The sequence below is a fragment of the Pseudoliparis swirei genome, chromosome 20 (genome assembly GCF_029220125.1).
Source record: "Pseudoliparis swirei isolate HS2019 ecotype Mariana Trench chromosome 20, NWPU_hadal_v1, whole genome shotgun sequence".
NCBI lineage: Eukaryota > Metazoa > Chordata > Actinopteri > Perciformes > Liparidae > Pseudoliparis > Pseudoliparis swirei.
Window position 1 is genome coordinate 15,457,198 of NC_079407.1, and position 18,337 is coordinate 15,475,534.

The window sequence follows — 18,337 nt, forward strand, 5'->3', positions numbered from 1 at the left end:
TAAAATCTTTCCAAATCGATGAGTGTGAACCACTAAATATCCCCATGTCTGATCCTACTGATGATATAGAGGCGAGAATGTGGCAGAAGCTTTTCTTTCTCCATAATAAGCACCTATATTGCCGTACTGGAAATACGCTGCCTAAAATTGGTGCTTGTTGATGTAATGTTTACCACAGGACAATTCATTACATCCCATATTCTCTCAATGTCGAATCCGAACAGCTGTATCACTGGATTATGTCTGTGATACTTCCACATAGTAGAACATTGCAGACCATGTTCAGAGATTACACATAAATGCAGGTAAAAGTAAAAAAATCACATGTGATAAAATACACAAGTATCAGCTGTAACATGTAATTCTAGAAAATACTCAGGATGAGCTCTCCTCTCTGTGTGTTACATTATAGATACATTATGTGTCAGCCGGTCCAGCTCATGCTGGTTCGTACTAATGCAGTGCTGAGTAGTTGAAAGAAGAGCAATGTATGAGTGGATATGTTTTATGAAAATTGCATAACTACAATGTGACAGTGCAGCCTTCTGATGCAGCAGAGTAAAACGTACAAGTATTCCTTCAATAATATAAATTGCACAAAATGTTTCAAGCTGACATTGATGAGTTTGGAAGGAGATTAATTCATACATGAGAGCTTTCCACATTTTAGCTTTTTAGATTTTCCATATTTCCTGACAGTTTTAGCTAATCTGCTATTATGTTGTTGAAAGAAACTTGTTCAAAGAAACTTTTTACACAAAGAGTCTGATATCCAAGCAGAGATGAACATAGAACATACAAACAATTGGTTTTGTGTCAGTGTACATTATACATTATAATTTACTGTGGAGATTTAACGTTAATGATACATAGACATGAAGACACCTATTGTTGTCTGCAGAGTTGACATATTAATGCACTCGATATGATGTTAATACCAGACCTGAGATGGTCTTGAGAGAGTCTTCTGCTCCTGAAGGCTCCCTGTGGTGATTAGAAAAACACTTTGGTGGATATTACACCCTGTTATTCTATCTCTCTTCTGTCTCTGCCTGTTCCCTCTCTCTGCACACCATTAAAACAACATCTTTGGCCCAAGCTTACCAAGCATGACATAGGAAGTAAAGTTTAGTGATGTACCCTCACCGTGACCCCCTCCGCCTCATTCTCATGAATGAATTAGTTTCGTTCAGGCCATCAAAGGAAGGTCTTCTATTTGTTCTGGATTTTATTTTCTGTATATCTCTTCCTCAAGTTTCCCCTGCAGTGTAAGCTTGGTGAGTTAGAGCCTTATTGTAAGACTTGTGGGTCGTGATTACATCTGTGCCCTGGATACGCATTTGTTTTTGGTCTCGGATCTAGATGATTCCCCAATAGCCCGGGTCCCATGTCTCTACAACTGCTTTTGCTGACTTTCCTTCACCAGCCTGTCCTCCAGCTGCCTGGTCTTCAAAGTGGGACCATGCCTGTACCCAATGGTCTTTAAATCTCAGGGGTGGGTATCAACCAGATGATGTCACCATGTGTTAAGTGAATCCTGCCATTGCAGTTTGACAAAAAACCCGGATCTATTTCTTGTGTGTTTCACATTTTTCACGGAAATGCATATCTCTACAGTAGAACCCCGCACCAAGGTCGCTTTTAACAGCAGACTTTTTCAATGGATCCCAATGAGCCTGGGGTGTGGCACCTAGGTTGAGCACCTGGTATAGAGGTCTGCTGAGTATCTCCATTTCCTGGCAGGGGTTTTAGGTGGAACAAATTAGGGAGATGCCAAAAGAAGACCCAGGAGACACTAGAGGGATCATATCGTTTAGCCAGCTAGAAAATGTGATCTAGATTTCTTGGGGATCCCAAATAAAGAGATAGAGGAAACTGGTGGGAGAAAAGATGTTACAACACTGGCAGGGATCATAAACTCCAATAAGAATCGCTAAAGACTAAATTACTTTCATGAAATGTCAGTTACGGTTTGCATTTCACAATTGTTTGTAGTGTTGTTTTGGAATCATTGGAAAGTAACTTCCATTGCGAACAAGAGCTGAAGTGAAAGGGCAGAGCAAGAACTATAACTTTTAGGAGGGGGTCTGGCATCCCAAAGAGGAAGAAGGCATAAAAGAGCACTTTAATCTGGTTGAGCAATTAGTTTTCTTGTGTTTTCCCAAAGGATCATTGAGAATCTTTTCACTGACTTGCAAGCTGTTTGACTGTATAGGAAGTGCTGTGCAAGTGGTCGGGCAAGTGCATTCATGTAAATCAAAACTTGAGCTTCAAACTAAATGAAACATTTGTTGAGTGTCTAGCTTTGCTTCATGTGTTTTCAGTTAAAGCTTTTTAAGAACTGATTACGCACTGGTTACTGGACTACGGCCGTTCTGACAAGCAGAAGCCATGGGCTGTCTCCTATCTTGTATCTCAGTCTTCTTCCAGCCTTCCTTGATCATGGAATTTCAATATCTTGTACGACAGCCTCACCATTTCTTAATTATTTGGCTACAGGCGGTTGCTCTAGGTTCCTGAACTGATGAGTCAGAGAATAAAACGATGTGTTTTAGAAGAGGATCTGGGTTCAAAACCTCAGCAAATCATTAAAGGGTAAAAACGGGATGTGGTTATTTACTGTATCTGAAGTTACATAATAATTAATGTCACCAGTAAAATGATTGTACAGCTCTATTTATTTGTAGTTTCTGTGTATTTTTAGTTGTGGGCTCGGCAGCTGGTTTCTAGAGGGCTTCTGATTATAGTGTTTGTTCAAACCAAAGCACATATGGCTTTGACAGTATCATAGCCGCTCTTGTCTTAAACATCTGTGCACGACTAACACTGAAACGTGACAAGCTGATGTAGGATCTGCCCATTCTGGCCATTTATAAATGAGATTTACTCCCAATCACCTTTATACTGTATCCCTCTTCTCGAGTGTTCTATGGATTTCTATTTAGCTTTGTTCCTAAACTCCTGACAAGCCTTTAGTATGTTTCCCAAGATGGGTTTATTTTACAAAACAGGACACGTTGCATGGTAAAACTGTTTTCACTCTGCTGATTTAAAGTCATAGATCAAAACTGGCCTGCTGTTCAGACTTCAGTAGATATATATATATATATATATATATATATATATATATATATATATATATATATATATATATATATATATATATATATGGTCACAGCTGTGTTATTGCTCTTTGATGTGGATTTATTCCTGAGATTCTCACAGTACGATTATATGATTTCTGAGCTAAGAATCCAACATTTAGTAGCTGAGTCTGGCCAATACAAAACCCAAGTCATTATAATTTGAAAGCTTCGCCCCAAGGACGAATACAGCAGAGACATTAGACCGCAGAGAGTCAGATGTTTTTATGATATTTTTCAAACAGTTATGTTAAACACTCAAGAGCATGAAGGGACCAGAAAAAATGCCAGCCTGAGGTTTTGTAATTTCATTAGTACATCATCACAAATATTTATATTTGCTAGATATTTATTTGTGTTGCCCTCAAAGGAAGCAAAATGAAAGACCTTATTATCAACAGTAACCAAAGTATTTGTGTTTAAGCTCCTTGAGGGATAATCAGAAATGCAATATGATATTGCCAAATATGCCATTGCACATTCTGTATGACGTCTATAAGAAACTAAGAACAATTTCCTCATGTATTTTTAGAGTCACTTTTGTATTTGTTCTATGATTTACACCCTTTTATTGTACCCATATTATTCAATTTATGATTAGTTCAATTGAGACCTGAGGAACTTGAATTACTAAAACTGTGTGACAGACAAAGGATGAGCAGTCATGTATTGGACCATAGTCCACGTTGACCCGACCAGAAAATGTTGAAGACATATACATCTACAGTATGGATATAGTTCTCCTGGTTGCTTTCCATCATCACTGTGGGGGCTGGTGAGGGATGGCCTGTATTTAATTGTCCAAAAGGATGTGTTCAAGCGCACACTTCCTCAGACAAATGGCCAGATACACTTGAATTATTATTCCATATTCTTGTTGCGGTTTCTGGTTGTAGCTGAATGATTACCATAGCACTCCCCTTTTTATCTGTGGACCTGGTAGTGAGTCTTATGAACCCAGCATCCACACATTGCATTCAAAACCACCCAGTTTTGATTCAATATAGACTTCATATTGATAAAGAAAATCACAACTAACGGTGCAGACAGAGCTTGAATACCAACATTCACAGAAGGAGAAACTCTTCATTCTCTGCTCAGGTAGACATTACTCAAATGTAGTTTTCTGCCTGTAATCCTGTGTAGTGCATCTTAAAGAGATCCTCAAAGCAAAGACGTTCTCAACAGCATAGCATTATACACTTCTGAACTGCAAGCCTGCAAAACAATAAGACTATACACTGCTTTTGCATTGCTGTCATCAATATATATTTATTCTTATTTTGTTTTACCAAAAGAAGAAAATGGAAATTCTTTGTTTTTTAAAACTGGTTTATGCACGTCATTCAGAAAGCTGTTTTGTATTTGCATCCCCAGAAGGAACTGCTCACCATTTCTAACTATTCAGTCCTGTTTCTTGTTATGTAAATGTTTGCTCATGAGCATGACCATATGATCATGTGACAAATTGTTGGTGAAGTTGGCTGCCTTGAGGGCTGAAACCTCTCCCCTAAATACATAAATGGCAAAACAACATTCTTTGCACATGTATGCTTTTTTTAAAACGTAACCACAGTAAAGATTAAGATTTTTTAAAAACGAAATCCTTCTCATGTCTTTAAACAAGAAATACTTTGCTTAGAACATCAATGTAAGAGCATTGGTTAGAAGAACCGTGGCAACCTCTCGTTCTTGTGGAGCATACTGAGACTGAGCCACTGTTTGTATTAGATATGCTTCTCCATATGGGCCTGATTTAAAGAGACTAACAATACATGGACATTAATAATCTAGTTTTTTCCCCCCTGTTTGAATTACTCAAGCAAGGTCAATGACAGCTTGCGACAGATCTGTATTTTATTTCAGTATTGATTATCTTTCGACCACGTGAAATAAATTGTGAAATAAGATGACATTTGCTCCCCTTGCCATGAATCCAGGAATATGAGTTATTGGTGATAGGAGGGTGTGGGTCATTTATGTTTCCTGTGGAACTATCTGAAAGCTTCACATCTTGCCAAAGCAAATGATCACAGCAACTGACTCATGGCAGAAACAAGTTTCCACGGTAATATATATTATTTCAGTTGATTTTGTCACTCCATCTGCAGGATAATTTGAATAAATTGTGACCCATTTTGTAGGCCTGTTGGTTGTTAACTGTGTGGTCACCACATGCAGTTGGAAGAGTTCAGTGAGGCTGAAGAGGAGAAGGAATTCGCCCAGGTTGTTCTGTGCTGACCCTGATAGTGATTGTTCTCTTCAATGCCAAGGCTTACTGCTACGGCCTGTTTCAGAATGACAGACGAAGCAGAGTCAACAGTTGTCTAAACTTTCTCATGTGAGGGCATTGTGAAGTGTGGAATAATGGCATTAGAAGTTTGTTTGTTTCTTTCCTCAAAGAAATGTTTGCTTGAACAATTTAATTGTTTTGAGAATTCCAGGGCATCTCTCTCAAGGCTCTGCATTCCTCCCGAAACAACAGATCGCATTCCTGAAGAATGAAAGTGATCTCCATCAGAATTACTTAGACTCCCTACAATGTCTCAGGAATTTGATCCTGCAGGAGAGCGACACGCTGGCCTGTTTGATTGATAGTATATTAATTAAAAAGCATTCACACTGGACAGCCCACACCATTTGTTTTTTTCTGAAGTGGGTGTCATTGTTATAAACCAGACGGCTGTTAACTGGCCAAGAGCCCGAGGCAGATCTTATCCTGTGTAGTATTTAGAAATACTAGTAAATTAGAGAATATTACAAATTAATTAATTGCTCATGTTTGGAGCAATGGAAGGTCTAATCCCAAGGTTTAATTTACAAATCACTTCATGAAGCTGCATTTTCCAACAAGAGCAATTCTGATATTTGCTGACATGCCCAATTTCTTCTCAAGCTTGCTCTTTAGCAGAGTTCATTCCTTAGACTGACTAGAAGAACTCATTGCTGCGTGGTTTTAGGGAAAACGTCAGTTTTTAGATTTTCTAATACATTCTGTGTAAACTTTATGAAGTGTTCTTATGTATAGCTGTGTGTACTATACAATGTTAAGGTTACAGGATTTAAATTATTATTACATTTATTATTTAAGTTTTTTTTGTAGCATCACATTTCAGAGAAATCTCACTGACTCCAATAAAGTGAACCCATAACAGCATGTGTCAACACTGAAGACAGATTCAAACCTGTAATGTCAGAGTCTTTGCATATTACAGCTGTATATGCTTCCAGTCTGAGGAAGGGGGAAACCAGCATGGGATCTACTGAAGGAACGATTTATTTTATTCACTAGTTTTCATTCTTCATCCATTTAGTCTTGAAGTGTACCCATCAGCCCTCACAAAGCCCTGTTGCGAAGTTCTCCCAGTTTCACCAGTTAAATGCATGAATTATTAAAGACACAGCAAGAAACAACTAAATTGGCCCAGGAATACCGGGTGCATGGCCCGTGGCTGTTTTGCAGCAGCATTTTAAAGTGATTGGTCCCATACTGCGCAGTAGATGGACAGATTTGGCCCGTCTACATACAACATTTAGAAGAAAAATAGAAGAGTCACAGGGAACATACTGGCTGTGTCTTCAGAGAAGGCACGAGAAACAGAATATTGTTGTGCTTGGTCACCATTTTGAACCACACAAGCATTTGCAGAGCAGACTGGGTCTTTGTCAGCAGAGCCCTGCTTTGCATTTATGTTACACAGATTCACACCTGGGACTTGCTGATCGAAACCACAGCACAACCACAGCTTTCCTCAATGGCCCCTCGGCGCTAAGTGTTGAGGAAGAGCACAGTCCTCCCAGAATTAAGCTTTTCTCTTGGGTGAGATTCTGCAAATGTGCAGGGCACCACTTTACCCTTTTTTGGTTTTCTTTTAACATCTAATCTGTTTTGCAATGAAAATACTAGGGCAATAAAAATATATTGCTTTTCTTTGTCTTCTTTTATAGTGTGGCATATGAGATCACAGTTTATAATTCAAAGAGAACTGCAAATAAATGTTGACCCAGCAATAGCAGTGATGGCAGGACCAGCTCTGCAGAAAAGGATCCTTCAAATAACACAAACTACACATGGATATATTATTATAAATGTATGTATAGAATAAAATGCAAACCAAATTTTTATTTTTATTTAGTTTTATAGACAGTGAATTTACTTGTACTGGCCGCTCAGGACAAAGAAAGATACTTTATTGTGACTATCATCAATAACAACTGTACTTATTCACTACATGGTAGACTGGATACGGTCTGCTTATTGTCCAACAGCAAATTTAGATCATGAAAATTGTATTGTTTGATATATAATGAGTCTGGGGGCCTTGATTTCAGGGTCCAGGCCAGGGTATCTCAAAGAATTTCGACTTTGTTTCTTTACATGAAAGATTTACTGTTGCAATTTTTGGAGTCAGGAAGCAGTGGTAACACTAAACAGAAATCTATAAAAGAGCTTTTATATCACGATTAACCAGAAGATGACAACGAGCTAGTACTCCCAGAATTGATCTTAACCAAATGAAAACCACCTGTGCACTTATTATCTAATACCCTTTGGAAAGGATCGCACAGCGTCAGCCGAGGATGTAGACATACAATACATACACACAGACACAATGTATGCAAGTGTGCCTTCATACATTTCAACTGAAAATATTCTAACTTGATGAAGCCCTGATCTCAGGTTTTCCCATTCATCAAGCGTGTGAAGCACATTCCTTCAAAAGTTACATTCAATAAACCAAAGCTCATATTCCCTCAAATGCACAGCAATCTGGAGGAAATGGTCCACGCGTGCTTCTGCTTAGTGTTCTGCCTCAATAAAGGTTCACGTTAGACTCGTGCCCAACCACCCAAAACCCCCATTCTGGCTTCTCCATCAAATATTCTCGACTCCACTTTAGAGACATAGCTAACCATTAGCCCACGACTCCTAGCGAGACCATCTATTGTTTTGAGATCAGGCTGTTGTAGAGAAGTACGTCGTATTCAGTATTTTGTACTGAAGTCTGGCTAAAAGAATATTGATATTTAAGAAACACAAAGGGATCCAGCTCTTTGACACAACTCTGAGTATGTTGAGAAGGGAAATAATTTAATTTAGGAAATGCTAAAATGTTGTTGACAGTCTTTAGAAAGAGAGGAAGAGCATGTTTGTTCAAGTGGTGCTTTAGTTTAATCATCCATGTTATTTGTTTTATTGTCTTGATGAATAATAATAAACTGAGGCCAAATATTTTCAGTGTTGTAAATCAGCACAATGGGTCTGATTATAGTCTGTTTCTTTAACTGTGTTCTCTAAGACTTGATCACTTGATGTGTAAGCATGCATGCTCTAAAAAGCATCACACATTTAAAACTTGATTTATGCACACTTGCAAATGCAAACAGTACAAATATGTTGTGTGTGTAAGAAAACAATCTTAAAATAATTATACGGATGATTTTAAGTATCATAGGAACAGATGAATCCTATTCAGCTTCCCACTGTATTATGCATGGCCGGCTCATTAATAACCTGATTCTCATTTCCTTACATTAGGTTTAATGCCCTTTTCTTTCTGTCCTGTCACACCCTTTAATTTAACCATGATTAAACTGGATTTGTTATTTCTTCCATGGTGTTTCAACAGGGCTAATGCAACCAAGCTGCGTGGTTTCCATGGTCAAATGTCACTAAAATAGCCGTCACAGAAAAATGAGTGAGACCACAGCCTTGTGATGTGGAGAGCATCGGACCTCAAAGGAACATTGCAGATTTCTCCACCATTGCAGCACCTTGCCTTTTTCTCAGGGTATCCTACGACTCACAGGGGCAGTCAATATCCTCTCATTCAGTAAGGATGAGGCACTGAACTCAGAGGAGACTATTCAATTGTGCCTGGAAAAAAGTTAGATGAAAAATTAATTTAAAGCACGGAAGGACCTTGAGTGCAGATTAAGTTTTAAAATGTAGAGAGCAACATCTGAGCTGTAAACCCAAGTTGAACTCTATGTATGGCATTAAAGTGCTGGTCCCAAATGAGCAACAGATGCTTCCTCTGATGTTTTGATGCAATTTATTGATCAATAGTAAAAAACCTAAAAATCTTCCTGTCGATGTTAAAAAAAACCAACATACACAAATGTATCAGGTTGACTTTTACTTGCAGTATTTCATTCATCTTTCATCGTTTATCAAAGTCTTTGTGTGATGAGTACCAACAGGATATTTAACAATCCATCGTCTTGTCAACAGGCAGTTTCTATTGTGACATAAAATGTACAAATATTTAGAAACGGAAAATATTTGTCATAAAATTTATCATGATAAGACCAGTAAGTATTGTTTTCTTTGCTTAACACACAGTGACAGACTACACAGATAGTAAGTCTAAGTCATAACTTGAGTTAATAATGTGAAACATGTTATTTAAGAAGAGAAGTTAAAACAATGTCTTTTGTTTTCTTTACAACTCCACAGGATGTTATTTATGAGACACCGAGGCAGATAACACAGAGGTAAAGCTGTATGCTTTTCTGATTTAGCAAATAAATGAATGTCATCTGACTTTGAGATTGTGTGTGTGTCCATGTGCATTTGTGTGGATTGGCACCAAAGTGTGTGCATGTCTGTTTGAGTTCTCTGCTCGGCTGTCACAGTAATAATGAGTATAGCTGCCAGAGGTGGAAATCATTTCCCTTCGTGATATAGCAGTGAGAGTGAAAGTGAGGAGACATAAGTAGGTTGCTTGGAGGGGAAAAGGTTTAGCCAGCAGAAATGTTCAACTGTGGACCAAACTTTTCAAAAGTTTTCTTTTTCTAAATCAGCACAAAAGGAACGATTCAGCAATATATATCGTACCGTCACTGTATTTGGCTGAGAGGATTTTCACATATGACTTTGTGGAGACTCAGAGCTTTCAGAAATGTACAATAAACTGAAGCAGGGTTATGGTTCCTGCACTATTAGAGACAAAAGCTGAGCTCCTATTGGGAGTTGATGGTAGAGACCGGCAATGCTTCTTTAAAGAGTCACAAGATGTGAGGAAAGGTTCAGGGGCATTGTCTCCTCTCTATCACCGACTGAGGAGGTTTCATGAATCTCAATATCCAAAGGAAAAGACTGTTGGTTTGAGAGCTAGTTTTTCTTCTGATAGGCCTACTGTGGATTTGTTGAAGTTGCTTTGTCAAATATATATGATGTGGAATATTGATACAAGGCGAGCCGCAACCAAGAGCCTGATGGTAGGCTATCATAATATGATATATAGTTTTGAAGATTTAAACTGATTTGATTCTAATGTGCTTTGCCAGATACAATCTGGGATGTTTCACATTTCAGAGCTCCATCCACTCCATCCCGTTTCAAACCGCAGCAATGTGTGTTGCCACATGCATATTGCGACAGCACACGGATCCAAACTTTTTGGCGATTTATTTTCCAAATATATCACAGCCTTCCAGGCGAGTCTGGAACACTGCAGCGATATGTTACTGACGTTGTACAGTTCCCTTTAGCAAAGGTTGGTGGCGCCAGAGTTCAGCTGTAAGTGGCTCCTTGAGGCGGCCGCAGCTGGAGAAGAGACGAGAGGAGCAGGAGATTGCGCTCCGTCCGTCACGTGCTGAATAAATCAGATTTGGAGAGGGACGTCTGCTGCTCTGTATCCACACTGCTTGGCTTCAGTCAGTGTGCTGCAGCAGCAGACACACACACAGATACACGCACACACACTCAGTGGATGCCGCTAAATTGATAACGTCTAAGAAGGCGGCAGGAAAGTTTTGCAATTAGACTTTGAAACATTTCGCCTGGGAAGAAATCGGAGAGAAGTAAGTATATTGAGCAAGGAAACAACGAGGAGGAATCAATACAGCCACTGGCAAAGGATATACGTCCTGAAATGGATGTAACTCTCACTTTGGACTTTGCAAGGGAATACTGAAAATAATCTGGACATCTTGGGACGCGTTTTAAAAAGCAGTCTTAAAGCCAAGCAGAGCAACAGATGAATGTGAGTATCCAGCACAGCAGGGCTCAGCTCTCCTCACGTGCGATGGAGTTGTCCATCAGTGCACACAGCTCTCACAACCACCACTTTCTTTCACTTGTGTCACGTTACAACTCACTCGCGGATCGCATGCGTGCAGTAAAAGTCTATTTGTCTCTGTATTTGTAGATGTTGAACGTGTTTCTTCTTCTTCAGTACTTTCATGCTCAGGCAGACTTCTCTGGAGCGGTAATGGACAGACGGTTCTGCTTTCATTTAAAAACATGTCACACAGTTTATTTAAGGAAACAGACTCAATAAATGACCTTGGAATGTTTTAGGAAGCTGTTGATAAAGTTCAGTATGCCAGTTCGAGCTGTTCTTTCACTTAAATCGGCCTCGCTCGTGATTGGAGCGCTGCACAGGACGAGCTCAGCTCGTGCGCATACTTTGAAAAGCAGCCAAAGATTTCCGCTGCTTGTCAGCTTTAACTTTTGTTAAACCCCTTTGAGACATTCCTCTCCAACAGGTCAACCTATGGAGTTATTCTATTGTCCTCCGCGTGCTGCTGCTGCCGCTGCCGCTGAGCCTTTGTGCCTTCCAACTGCAGTGGAACACACACTAAATGATTCCCCACATGTCGGCACAGTTATTGTGTTGGCAGACTTGTGTTCATTGACCATGAATAGGTGTTCCTTTCCCTCAATTAATACTTTAATTAAGTCTCCAGTGGGTCCCATCACCGCGCACTCTACTTGTGACTGCTGGTTGCCATGGTGATATACTCCGTAATACTGCAGCATTTCTTTCTTCTTCTCCTTTCTTCTTTTCCTTGAGACACGAGAAGGAGCGCAGGCTCCTCCTTTCGCGTTTACTGCCCACCAGTCATCAGTTGGAGGTGCAGGACAGAGGCTTCTTTTCGTTTCATTTGAGTTCCACCTCGACAAGTGTTAAGCAAATAAATATGCAGTCGTTACATTGTCGCTGCAGACGGCTGAATAATTTGACAGAATAAGGCGGACCAGACTTTAAAAAAAGTCTTATTATTTAATCAACAGTGTTTATCATCCGTTCACCTATCTAAGCAATTATGTATCCGCATTTGCAATCATTTGTAAGTGTTTGTGATAATAGCTGTATAGATAATTATTCTAATGTGTGACATTTTTAAGACCGCATGGGCGGAGTTATATATTACAACTCACAAAGAAAACAAACAAAAAAGCAGCGCTGACAGACCAAACCACTAGAATTTATAACAATCCAAGGATTGTGTCATACATCGTTGGTGCTGTGCATGAAGTCATCATTTTACTATAGTCTTGACTTTGTTGCTTGCATATGCTGTTGATAAGGCTAATGTTCCAGACTCCTAAAAAGGAATAAGAATTCCAAGATATGCTTCTCCCAGGACAACCACACCTTCACCACCCAGAGAGTATGTTGTTGCCTTATATTTTTGAAAATTGCTTGGCGGCAGTCACTGCGGTTTTACTCACCTTGCAGTGTCGTCTTCAGTAAAGGGAACATCAACCATGGCGTCCGAGTGCGTCGTGCCAGAAGGCGGTTGTCTCTGGAGTTTGTTTCCTCATTTGTGACAAGACTGTCGCCTAAAATAAATAATCTGCATCAATGCATTTTGAAATCCCACCTTTTGAGATACATTTATTTGTCAACATATGAGGTGAACTTTGACCTTGAGTTTTGGCAGTGTTGTCCAAACTCTCCTTGCACCCCTGCTACTGTAACTTGATGCACATGTGTTCTTAATGATGCATCCACTAGTACCCCCCCCCCCTCCCCCTATAAGTAACATCACGTGTCATCTTCAATGACATGAAGTGTATGTTTTTTCAAATCTGGAACATCTTACACAAAAAGCTGAAACAACCCATGCTGCTCTTGCTGTGGGAAAGAGATGATCCTTTTTGTCACGGACCCTAAGAAACCTTCAGCTCATCGGGAAAAAAGGAGCCTGTGTGTTCCACCAATACCGTGTTTATTAAGGCCAGGAGGTGCATGTGTATCTCATGCCTCTGATGGCTTTTCCTAGCTTTTTTTGTAAATGCCGAGGGACTGGCGTTCTAAAGGCTAACGCAGGGCACAGAAACGCTGCGCTGTGGAGATGTAACAGTCTGGCAAACATTCAGGGAGTTTGAGTTTGCTTTGTGCGAAGCCGGTCGTGCTCACGTCCAGTCAGTCTGCAGTTCTGTCTGTGGTTTCCATTATGGCTCCATCGAGCCTCGGGCAGCGTGGCCTGTTCTCGAAACCTCAGAAGTTTTCTTTGAGTTAACTGGAATCATGACATGGAATTAGAAGCTCATTTCACATAGTCTGTCACTAGTCGTCCCTTATAGCCTATTGGTGGTGCAAATAGTTTGATTGTGTTAATTAATATAGTGCTGCTGAAGAACTGGATATATTTTAAGCAGTGTTTAGTTTATAGCCCTGTAAATCAGATATTCTGGTTCGATCAAGAAAAGCACAATATTTAATTCAAACATACCATATGTGATAATAGTTTTAAATATTAGCTTGGATAAGAATGTGACGATTGTTCAACATGTATAAGATATGTCTCCTCACTGACTTGGGTCTGTTTGATCTGTGGCAAATCCACTGTATTTATTATGATGTTTAACAAAATAATTTTCTCGACATCATATTTACATTTCATGAGGGTTTTGGCATTCTTCTCTGTAATGTAGGTATTGGCTCAAAGAGGGAGATGGCCGTGTTTGGTCAGATGTATTTTAAGTTTTTTATAAAACTAAAGGCCTGCTTGTCTTGATCTTGTCGTGAAAGGAAGACGAATAGTACTTCTCAGAAAACTGAAAAGCAAAAAAGTTAAGCTATTATGAAAAAGAAATATCTTGCCAAACATGATCTAGTAGAGACGTAAGCCTTATGTGCCCAACATCCACTGCTGCCGGGGGTTTTGTTGCTGATTCCAGTCGTGTCAGCAAAGTTCTCAGAATGATATTGTCTGTATTCAAACAGAGGTTTCATTTCATTGTTATGCAGATGATACTCAACTATATTTATCGATAAAACCAGAGGAGAGCAACCAACTCGGTAAAATTCAAGCATGTCTTAAAGACATAAAAACATGGATGACCTGCAACTTCTTGATGTTAAACTCAGACAAAACCGAAGTAATTTTAATCGGCCCTGAGCACCTCAGCGATCAATTATCTGGTGATGTGGATTCTGTAGACGGCATTGCCCTGGCATCCAACACCACTGTAAAGAATCTTGGCGTTATCTTTGATCGGGACTTGTCCTTTAACTCCCACGTAAAGCAAATCTCAAGGACTGCATTCTTTCATCTACGTAATATTTCAAAAATCAGGCACATCTTGTCTCAAAAAGATGCAGAAAAATTGGTTCACGCGTTCGTTACTTCGAGACTGGATTACTGCAACTCCTTATTATCAGGCTGCTCTAATAAATCTCCAGTTGATCCAGAATGCTGCAGCTCGTGTTCTCACTAAAACTAAGAAAAGAGATCACATCACTCCTATGGAGGACTCAAAATGACTTATGTATAAATAAATAAATGCATGAATAAATATAGGAATAAATAAATAAATGCATGAATAAATGTATAAATAAATAAATGCTTAAATAAATGTATAAATAAATGCTTAAATAAATGTATTAATAAATAAATAAATATAGGAATCAATAAATATACGTTATAAATCAACAGGACATCATTAAATAAATATATCTCTACATTTCTGTATTTCTTCATTTATTTATTTCTCTATTTACGTGTCCACAGGTATTTCTTCATTTATTTATGTGTGACATTTACGTGTCCGTATATTCAAATGAGCTGGGCGGTCCGAACCTCTGTCTAAAGCATGATTGGTCACAGGAGTGTGATGCACCTGGTGTGTTGTGCTCTACTACTTCTGCCTGGCACATGAAGCTGAAGTTGGCTCGCTCAGCTAACCGTTAGCAGAAGTTAGCCTAGACAGCTTTTGACTTCAGCCGTTTATCATTTCAGTACACTGAATACAGACTCGTGTTTTCTTGGAGTCTGGTCTTGTGAGTCTGGTCTTGGGAGTCCGGACTCTCGAGGACGCAGGACGGTCTTTCTGGTCTTGTGACGTCACCACATCAACTGTTCTTGCTCATGAATTTACTCCAATTATTCACTGTCAAATACTTTACAGTGGAGTAGAATGTGTTGCGGTGTTCACTGTTGTTTGGCGTAGGCTACGAATAAACGGTAATAACTACAACGTCACGTAGCTTTCCTGACCCAGGGTCTCTACAATATGAAGTTGTGAATCGTAACCCTCAGTCAAATTGACGTAACGTTATCTTTTAATAAATAATAAACTCTTTGTGCTCTTTAGATCCTCCAAAACCTAATTATATCTCATGTTTAGCCGCTACGGAGACGTCAGAGCCAGCGGAGCATTTCAAAAAGTCCTGCCGAGATCAGGCTTCTCTCGGCGGCCACACAGCGCGCTGAGCGCCCGGAGCTCAGAGGTCCCGCGAGCAGGACCTCAAATCTCCGTCGCATATCCTTATTAGGCTGAATCTCGATAAACCGACCACAGATTTGATGCTTAAACTACTAACTTCTCGGCTGAAAACATCCTTAAATTAAATTCCGTGACTCAACAACAGTAGTATTTAGAATGTACAGACAAGAATGCATTATAAACACTGTTGGTCTACAGGTCCAAGTGCTAGGGATCGATTGCTTCTGTCTTGCTCCCCGACTTGACCAATCCTGTTCAACAATGAGGTTCGGACCGCCCAGCTCATTTGAATATACGGACACATAAATGTCACACATAAATAAATGAAGAAATACGTGTGGACACGTAAATAGATAAATAAATAAATGAAGAAATACAGAAATATAGAGATATATTTATTTAATGATGTCCTGTTGAGTTACAACTTATATTTATTCATTCCTGTATTTATTTATGTATTTATACATTTATTCTTGTATTTATTTATTTATTTATACATTTATTTAAGCATTTATTTATTTATTATTGTATTTATTCATGCATTCATTTATTTATTTATTTATACATAAGTCATTTTAAGTCCTCCATACACTCCTGCACTAGCTGCTCTGCACTGGCTCCCAGTAAAATCAAGAATCACTTTTAAAATTCTTCTCTTAACCTACAAAGCCTTGATTGGTGATGCTCCATCATATCTTAAGGAGCTTGTAGTACCATATTGCCCCACTAGAGAGCTACGCTCACTAAATGCGGGACTACTTGTAGTTCCTAGAGTCTTAAAAAGTAGAATGGGAGCCAGAGCCTTTAGTTATCAAGCTCCTCTTTTATGGAACCAGCTTTCAATTTCAGTCCGGGAGGCAGACACAGTCACCTCGTTTAAGAGTAGACTTAAGACCTTCCTCTTTGACAGAGCTTATAGTTAGGGCTGAATCAGGTTTGCCCTGGTCCAGCCCCTTGATATGCTGCTATAGGCTTATAGCTGCCGGGGGACGTATAGGATGCACTGAGTACCTATCTCCTCTTTTTTCTCTCCTTAAGGATGAATTTTCATCTCTCAATCACACGTTACTAACTCTGCTTTCTCCCCGGAGTCCTTTTGACTTCACGTCTCATGGGGTCATCGGACCCTATGAGACGGCATAGATCCTATCTGCCTGATGGATCATCGAGGTCTGGGTCGTGGAATTCCTGCTCCTGACTACGCCACTGTCCTGTTGAGACTCCGCCCACTGTTGAGACTCCGCCCACTCCTCCTCCCCACCGCCATCTGCCTGATGGATCGTGGAGGTCTCCATCGTGGAATATGCCTACTATGAACTATTCATACACTCTGTCATATTCATTGAATGTATTTAAACTCTAAATCTGTCCTTCTGTACACATTACATCTATTGCATCTGTCCATCCTGGAGAGGGATCCTCCTCTGTTGCTCTCCTGCAGGTTTCTTCCCTTTTTCCCCCCCTGAAGGGTTATTTGGGAGTTTTTCCTGGTCCGATGTGAGGTTTTGGGCCAGGGATGTCTATGTGTACAGATTGTAAAGCACTCCGAGACAAATTTGTAATTTGTGAAATTGGGCTATACAAATAAACTGAATTGAATTGAATTGAATTCTGCTTGTACCCTTGGACTTGGTTGGTTGACTTGGTTAAGAGGATTTGAAAGAAAGTGGGTCAAGGCTTGTTCACAATGAGATGCACATGTCATGATACACAAAAACAAGTGTTGGTTTTGGAAAACTGAAATAATACAATATTTTAGAGACTGTTCTGCAGGTTCATGGGGGTTAATAGCCCACCAGTTGCATCATCTTAACAACACTCTTCACTGAGGTTTAACTATGAGCTGAGGGACTCACCATGATCTTGGAAAGTGATGTAAGAAAAACATCTGAAACCAAGCAGCAACAATGGGATCGGCTTACTAAATGCAACAACTTTCAACCTCAGCAGCTATTTTAAATAGTTATTTTCCAATTGTTATCCCTGAAGCCCTATGCATGAAGAGATTACCTTTTTTTCCCCGTCTGCTAACTGGCCACTAACTTTTTGACATGAAACTCTCAGCGATGGATGCCTGGGTGGTTCGTTGGGTGGGTAGTATATATCTTATTTGGTGAATCTCTTAGCTTTAGAGTGCAGATATTTCTCTTTCACTTCAAACTGAATCTTTTACAACCATATCCTTCTGAGCGTGATATTCTACAATTAGCCTACCCGACTGCGTCTGCTATATCCATTAAGCTGCTCTGCTCGACGGAAGCCCTCCACCGTAGCTCCACCAGAGTGTGCATGATTTCAGTTGTGGCATTTGGACACAAATGTTGGCCTTGAAAAGCTTTACTTTCTGCTTTGGAGAAAGCTTTGTAAAACTGCATCCCCAGTGTTGCAGGATACTAAATCAATACTTAGACTTTAAAGTTCAAGTGCTGTTAAGATGTTCAGGCTTCTATTATTTGCCAAAATCAGCACTCCCAAGCCAACCCAAAGTACGATATATACAGAGAATTTGTAGGGCTTGCTTTTAAGGGCTAGTCATTTGCAATTATTACAATTACAGGGGACGCAATACAAATTAGGATTTGATGTAGCAAATTGATTTGCGTTCCTTTTTATTCATAAACTGTTAAATAACTCTAAACATAGAAAATATGTTAACAGCACAGATTTTTATATTTCATTTTGATATTTCCAAACTAATAATGCTTGAATGCAAACCAATTCATAA

The 18,337-nt window shown here is 39.5% G+C and overlaps 1 protein-coding gene across 1 annotated transcript in view; it reads left to right on the top strand.

The window, feature by feature from the left end:
- Positions 1 to 11,049: 11,049 nt before the first annotated feature.
- Positions 11,050 to 18,337, top strand: part of LOC130210958 (protocadherin-16-like) — an 89,951-nt gene continuing 82,663 nt past the window's right edge. The window contains exon 1 of the mRNA XM_056441507.1: positions 11,050 to 11,134. The gene's annotated coding sequence lies outside the window, so the exon portion shown is untranslated. The remainder of the gene's footprint in view (positions 11,135 to 18,337) is intronic.